The sequence below is a fragment of the Mytilus galloprovincialis genome, chromosome 9 (assembly GCF_965363235.1).
Source record: "Mytilus galloprovincialis chromosome 9, xbMytGall1.hap1.1, whole genome shotgun sequence".
Lineage (NCBI taxonomy): Eukaryota > Metazoa > Mollusca > Bivalvia > Mytilida > Mytilidae > Mytilus > Mytilus galloprovincialis.
Genome location: NC_134846.1, coordinates 56523569 through 56532125, shown reverse-complemented (window position 1 = coordinate 56532125; position 8557 = coordinate 56523569). Strand labels below are relative to the sequence as shown.

At 30.2% G+C, this 8557-nt stretch overlaps 1 long non-coding RNA gene across 1 annotated transcript; it reads right to left on the bottom strand.

Moving 5' to 3' along the window:
• Window positions 1-4436: 4436 nt before the first annotated feature.
• On the bottom strand, window positions 4437-8354 carry LOC143046987 (uncharacterized). Its single transcript, XR_012969345.1, has 3 exons — window positions 8304-8354; window positions 6221-6255; window positions 4437-5068 (listed from the first exon to the last, which is right to left on the bottom strand). It is a non-coding gene; the product is annotated as an uncharacterized LOC143046987 (long non-coding RNA).
• Window positions 8355-8557: the final 203 nt, after the last annotated feature.

Sequence of the window (8557 nt, the reverse complement as noted above, 5' to 3'; positions counted from 1 at the left end):
AAATAATATTTTTTTTTATTAAGAAATTTTGAAATCAATGATATCGAAATATCACAAAAGGAAAATAACAGAAACATCAAACATTCTTCATGAAAAATTAAATATAATCTAGAAAAGTCTTAGGGAGCTCCCATTTGATTTTTATGGGGGGGGGGGCTAGGATGAAATTTGAAAAAAATAGGCAGGACAGGAGTTTTGAGTAAAAAAAAAAGGCAGGATGAGAAACTTGTTTAAAAAAAAAGGCAGGATGACAATTGGTGTAAAAAAAAGTCAGGATAAACTAATAAAAAAAAAAGGCAGGACCGAATAGAGAAAAAAATAAAAAGGCAGGACAGAGATTACAACTAAAAAAAAAAGCAGGACAAAATTTTTCATCCTAGCCCCCCCATAAAAATTAAATGGTAGCTCCCTTACTACAGAAATCCTTGATTTGATGCAACATTTCCATATAATACATCAGCCGCCATTTTGAAAAATCCCGGAAAATTCCCTTCTTTAAATCGATGTTTGACCGATTTTGCCCTGAAATTAAACTGTTTTAAGTAGTATTCTTCGCCAGATATATGTTTGAATATCCTTAAACGATTTGCAAAGTTTGTTTTTTATTTACGGAATTTCTTTATTTGTTGTACAAGTAGACATGGGTATCGATAATTTAGCATTGAGTCAACGGAGAAATGACGAGAAAAAGTGCATGTTTTACGATTCTGATTTGACCGAATTTAATAAAAAATTAAACTGTTAGGACCAACATTGTTTGATAGAAATATGTTTGAATATCAAGGATTGATTTGCAAAAGTAAGAAAACGGGTCAGGTTTATGAGAAAATTAAACTTTATTGAAGCATATATGCATTTTATATGGGGAAATATAATACAAAATGGCGGCTATTATACGTCACAAAAGTCACGTGATGTCTAAATTAGTTGGATATGAGTAAAGTGCATTCAGTAAGACCGTCAGTTTGATTTCTTGAAAGTATAAATCTATGTATAGTGTTCGTATCAAAGTACCCTTTTCTCCCTCTTATGCGATTAAAAAAAGGCATTTTGTCAGAAATGTTATATGTTTGAAGATATGTAAACAAACTCTGATTTCTGAATGGTCTGATCTATCAAACAAAACTTTTAAAAGGAGATGTCCAAAACAAAAGTAATTTCCAATCTGTACATTCTATATTCGTTGAACTCATCAAAGCATATTAATCTGAAACTTTCAGTTGCATTCTAATAAAGATAACAAAAATGAAATTCAATTCATTACGAAAATACAAAAAAAAAGTTAAACAAGTTATTACAGCTTCACTGATGAGTCTTTTATAGACGAAACGCGCGTCTGGTGCAAATACAAAATTACAATCCTGGTATATATGATGAGCTTATTTACAAAATGGATGAACAAAGTACAAAAAAGCGAGGAATAGAAATTCTATTTAAGTACATGCTGCCTACATGTACATATAATTTCCAAAATTTGAAATGCACTTGTTTGTTTTTTTGCAAAACATATATATCTTGTCACAATTTATGCAACAATACAAACGTTAAAGTTTATATTTTTTCGCTTATTAAACTTCTTAATTTACCGAGAAACATGATATAACTTAAAATTAAATGTTCCAGATCTGCATCTTAGAGTACACACTTAATCTTATATCTCTATTTTAACTCATACATATCAGATGTTATAACTGTCGAAGGTAAATTTCGTTAACTTAATCGTAATATATGAGCTTGACCTGAATGAATATCTACTTTTAAGGTTATCATGATTATTATACTGCTCTGTTGAATAAGGGAAGAACATTTCTACTTTCTTTCAAACTAAACAATTGTGATATAAAGTTTCCAATTCTTCAAGAATTATGCATACTTTTCAAGTAATTACATTCCAGGGGAATTTAAAAGGTAAAAGCCAATATCCGGTATGAAAATGATGCTTTTTAAATTAACAACAAATAAAATATGATTTTTTGGTACTTTCTACATAATGGAAAATTTAAATGATTCCGTTTAATATGATAGTAAACGGTACGAGTTTTGTTCGTTGTTGTATGCCTTTTAATGGCCTATAAATGATTACATCCTGGTCCTTTGGTCTCTGGTTTGAGAGTCTGTCTGATTAATAATCATAGACCATTAATATGTAAGAAAGTATATTTGAGAAAAAAAACCTATGTCGATATATTTTACGATTTCGACAAAATAAAGATAACATGAAAAATCAGTGTTCATGGATATATTTAACTCTTACAAAGAAGAAGGATTTGATAAATCAAGATTAGTTTCGATAGCATCAATTCAATGATATGTTTCAAACATCATATCTACAATTTTGAAAAAAAAAATAATAATCACAAGATACCACCAATGTTAGAAGAAGAAAAATAATAAATAGTAATTAAAAACCAATTGTTCAAAGAACAATTGAAAGTCTTTCCACCAAAAACATGTATTTTAATATGAAAAAATATAAGAGTTTAAAATGTATATCTATTAACAGATGATAGCAAACGGGTGGCTGATTCCAAAAACATATGGTTTCTATACACTTGTTTTGTAAATAAGGGATATAATTGTTAACTTGTGTTTAAGAAATGTCTCATCCGGTTTAATATGATAGTTTACTTGACACTTATTCCTAAGAAATATGGTTCTATATTCTTTTACATTAAATAAGTACAAAATAAGAATGTGTCCAAAGTACACGGATGCCCCACTCACATTATCCTTTTCCATGTTCCATGGACCGTGAAATTGGATAATAATCTAATTTGGCATTAAAATTAGAAAGATTATACTATAGGGAACATATGTACTAAGTTTCAAAGTGATTGGACTTCAATTTCATCAAAAACTACCTTGACCAAAAACTTTAACCTGAAACTCCCACTTTCATTTTCTATGTTCAGTGGACCGTAAAATTGGGGTCAACTGTCTAATTTGGCTTTAAAATTAGAAAGATCATACCATAAGCAACAAGTGTACTAAGTTTCAAGTTTATTGGAATTCAGCTTCATCAAAAACTACCTTGACCAAAAACTTTAACCTGAAACTCCCACTTTCATTTTCTATGTTCAGTGGACCGTGAAATGTGGGTCAAAAGTCTAATTTGGCTTTAAAGTTAGACAGATCATATCATAAGCTACAAGTGTACTAAGTTTCAAGTTGATTGGACTTCAGCTTTATCAAAAACTACCTTGACCAAAAACTTTAACCTGAACGGACGCACGGACGGACGGACGGACGAACGGAGCCACAGACCAGAAAATATAATGCCCCTCTACTATCGTAGGTGGGGCATAAAAAGCTACTACCAGTTTACAAAAGGTCACTTATGATTGGCTTTTACAAGGTCATATGGCTTGCAAACTAACGCTAGAAACTCCATAGCTCTATCAATTATAACTATAAAGTAAAAGCAAAGGTCAAAAGCTAGAACGTCAAAGTTTCATAGCTCTATCATTTATAAATATAAAGAAAAAAACTAGAACGTCAAACTTACCTATGTCCTTGACATAAATTACAAGGTCATAAAGTAAGGACCTTAATTCAAAAGACCCTATATATCTGCTATATTTGGTGAATAAGTTATATAACCATACAGCTAGATTTAAATTTAAGAAGGGAGAAAACTCCCATTTTCTTTGAACGTACTTTTGAACCTGTTGAATCAATATGTTTGTGTCACGCACATATCAATGTAGTAAAAAACACGGTGTCGATTTCTATTACGGTTTCTGATGATCAGTAATAACAAGCCAAAATTAAAATTTTGAATATGACCTTGAATCTTTTTACCTTGACCTCATTTTTCATTAAGTGAACCAATGACGTCAAATTAAAACGTTCTACGTCTCTATTCCTTATGGTTTACAGGATACAATTGCACATCAAATATGTCAAATACATAAGGGGAGATAACTCTCATATGGAGTCTTCGTAATGATTCGATCAAAACTAAATGGAACATCCTGAGGAGTTTACGAGCAATTTAAAATAAAAAAAATATCGGTTTCTTTTACGGTTGCAAAGTGTTAGGAATAACAAGAAAACCAGTGTTCGAGAACTCTCACAATGAAAGGTATTTGGTAAAACAGAGTCAGTTTCAAATGCGTATAATATGTTCGATTTCATATACCAAATATCTAAGCAACACCTCGCGAAAAAAACAAACAGCGGCAGAAAAAAACCAGAATAAAATCAAAAGGTCTGTCCTTCCATGGAAACAATCATAATGATAATAATTACAAAATACAATTATTCGTGGAAAGATTTTATAGTATTTCTAGCTAGATATATTAATTATTTTGATAATACTTATAATCATAGAAATACAATGAGCGTAATTTTTTCATCAATAGTTTTATTAAGGAATAGGTTCAAATACTCCAGCTATAACACTTTTGCCCAATTTAAATGGCTTTTTCAGGTAGTACATAAATGGTTTATGTTTAACCATATCTTCACTGAAAAACTTGTTTTCCTTTTTCATGTTGGTGATCAAATCAAAAAGTTCAATCAAGTTCTTTTGATTTTCTTCGTGCGTAGCCATATTATTAATTGCCACTGTTCGTTTTCGGCATTTTTCTGTTATTTTCTTGAGATCCTCTGGAAGCTTTTCGACATACTCTTTTATGTGTTCTTCCAGTAAATAGTCTTTCCCAGTGAAGACTAAAATGGTATGATTTAAAACATCATCTCCAAATATCTCAAGAAACATACCAAAGGAAATTATTTCCTCTTCAGAGTATCTTCCAATTTTTATCGTGTACAGAAATACATGAGGACCCGGATGTGTCATTTGTATACATTTCGAAATTTGTTTTTTTACACTATTCTCTGAAATAGTTGTGTGAAATAATCCTGGTGTATCAGCAACATCAATCTTCATTCCATTTCGTTCCCTCGACTGAACTTCAGTTTTCCCTGTAACTGATACTGGTGAAAGATCGCTTTTAAATATGTTTTCCATCAAAATCTGGTTTCCGAGTGAACTTTTTCCAGAACCCGTTCTACCAATAATGGCGATCCTTATTTCTTCTAATTTAGGTTCGACCGTCTGCACCTACGAATAAACTTGTGGGTTTACTAAAATATTAATGCTGGAAAATATTCGAACTATTGACGTGAACAAAACTATTCAATTTTGGAATTAATTCTCCAAAATTACATGACTTAATTTTACTTTAAAAAAAAATAAAAAAGAACAAATAACGTTACAGTTCAGACTAAAACATGTCCTTTTAACAAACAATATATTGTCAATTAAATAATCAATAGATTTAACGATGTATGACATTTATCAAAACTAGATAGTATTATGGACTCTTTCAACAAAAAAATGTTTATATTTACAGTGATGGTCGTTTGTTGTTTTTGTATGAATAAACGATAGAATTAATACTTTCTGACGTTTGTTTAAAAGATAGGAATGGGGAGTGCCTATTAAAAAGAAGAGAGGTCAATTTTTCAAACTTACACACGAAAAAAGTGTATGTAATGTAATTAGTCTTTCAACAACGTCAGTGTCCAAATCAGTAAATATATCCAAATTTATCGAGGAACAATGGAAAAATATACCATTCATGTTACAAAACATTAATAAGTGACTATTTCAAAATGCAGAAAGATAAGCAGAAGATCACTTATAAGAATCCGAGACAAACTATATTTGACTTTTTGGGTGGATTTTAGGTATCACTGCATTGAAGGGATCATTAAATGCTTACATTAGGTAATAGCAATATGATATGCATACTATACGTCCATGTCTAGAGCGAACATCCTTGAAGAATTTATAATACATTATAACATTCTTCCCCCATGTAGTCTTATAATAGTAAGAACACAACAAATAGTTTTTAGGCAAATACGGCGTCCAAATTAAGCAGAATAATTACCATCTTACTCGATCTGCTTATCTTTATTGAGCATCTTTATTTGGGTTGGCTTCGTTTCATTTGATCTTAATGTGTTGTTTTTTTTTGTCTTTTTGACGATTTTATTTTTTTATTTTTTTTATTTTTTTTCCCAAAGCTGTTGTCTTTTTGTATTGCACGCATGATTTTTTGTCCCACTTATTTCTTCTCTGTTTTTCCTTTTAACAAGACAACTATACATTGTACTTCATTCATCTTCCAAAAAGATGTTACGTATTTGTGAACAAACGACTTACTGCTATATTTCATTATAAATAAAAGGATAAAAGGATACATACCTGTACTTCGTGTCTGTCAAAGTTGACATCTCTATCTAAAAAGCATAATATCGGCACTACAAGAACGTTTTCGTCAATTCGTTTGTCAGCACATTTTGATTACAAAAATAACATTTTTATAGATATATATTCAATATTTACATCTATTATGAGTTTATTTCGATATAGGAAATAACAAATTAAAAAAAAATATCCATATTTGTACATTTTTTTATGAAACTGTTCCATAATCTGTCTTGAATATAACTGTTCACTGATCTTTGTGAATTGTTGGATTTACCTTCAACTTAAACTAATGATGTGAAAAGGGAAATTTAAGTATTTAAATACATGATGCGCTATATGACTAAAAGGGACAATCAAACAATTGCCAAATCCAGCTTGACAATTTTGCATACTGGACTTCAAGCGTTAGTTTCGAAATAACTTCTTTTAATGTATCAAAAGCGAATTTAAATAAGGTTTGGATTATTCATATCGGATTACTATTCTGAGCTTTTCATATCCTTATGACCAGCAGCGGTATCAACCTATTGATAACGCTTGATAATTGTAGTTATTCTATTTTTATTTTAATTCACCTATATTGTAGTTTAAACCCATTATTTGAAAGCAAATGATTTAAAACTTCTTGAATGCGAGATTGATTATATGAACATACACTGTGATAAGGTCCTTGAATATGATTTTATTGGTTTTAACATTGATTTTGTTGTCTGTTAAAATCAAAACCTAACTAAGAATTACGTTTATATACATATGCACAGTTCTGGATCTACAATCTGTCGATACCTCTATCTTGGTACTGCACAAGGTCATGTTTTTCTCTTTACAAGAAACTTAAGAGGATTTCGATACAGCACTTACGAAGCTTATCAAATACTTTGCACCGAAGAAAGTTGTATATTTAGAATATGAAATATATAAATTCCGGCAATCAAAACATTAAGTAATGGTTTTAAGTAATTTGTGGTAACGAAATCCCTGAATTAATGATGTATAAAATAAATTACGTTCATTATAATCCGAAACGTAACAACAAACACGGGCAAATCGAACGAGATGTGATATATAAACACCATGAGATTGTACTAAAGTAACATCACCATCCAAAAAAAGAAAAAAAAATACAATATGGAATAAAAGATCCCCCCTTTTGTCGTAAATTTTAGTGTAGGGTTTATCAGGTCTGTAAGTCATACCGATAGTGATTGAAGACCAGCTGTTTGTCATGCTAGTTTCGGGACTTTGTGGTAATATTAATTTATCACGTGATATATAGATGCCATTAAAATGGCGAATGGTCTGGTAACGGTAGTCAGTTTAAAAAAAACATTGACTCACTTGTTTCAATATTCTTAAATGTATACTTCTTTATACAAAAGGAACACAATATCAATTTTACATTTTCTCTTTATTAGAGGTATTAATTGGTCTAGTAATTTTAATGACTCTACCGTTCAAAAATGTCCACCTATTATTTTAATAGCTTAGAGTCAACTATAATTTTGTGTTTGTATAAAACAAAACTAGACAAATCAAATTTTAATTATACATCAGTTGGATCAATATTTCTAATGCGCCTCAAAATGAGAAATTCAAATGATGTGTGTTAACATTTCTGTTGTAATATTGGATATGTTTCATTTTGTAATAAGTAACTGAGCTTATTTAGCCATTTGTACTGATTTGGAAACCAAAGGTTCATAGAATAATGGAGTTATTGAATGTAATGCTAAAATTTCAAATTACTTATTGTCTGAAAAAATGGATTATTTACACCTCAAGAAGCCACTTCACACAAGTCTGTTTGGTTTGTGCTGAATTACTGGAAAACACATCACTCTTCGTATAAAAAAAACAAATTTAATATAAAAAAAGTTAATTAAATAAATAAATGTAACAGTTTATTAACCTGTACAAGAATTACTCTTTTTTGACACTATCAATCTTTAGAAAGCAGAAAGACTGAAATTTTGTAAATATAATTTATATCGTTTATGTTCAACTTGGTGGGTTTTTTTTGTTGCAAATTTCATAATGATTTATTCTTTAATAAATAAAAAATATCATAATTTCTCACCAAGAACATCTGGGCTTTTTGTATCCATTTCTCTTGTGTGCCTTTCTGTAATAAAAGAACATGGACGTTTTACAGTCATGAAGTCCGTATCTTAACCTGTCTTGTCCATTTATCAGATTGCTAACTCGACGTAGTAATATTATATTATTTTTATAACAGGTCTATCAGCAAGTTGCATTATACATCATGTACCACGTAACAGCCCTAAATAAAGCGGACGCGGAAAGGCTTTTCTCGACTAAATAAAGCTATAT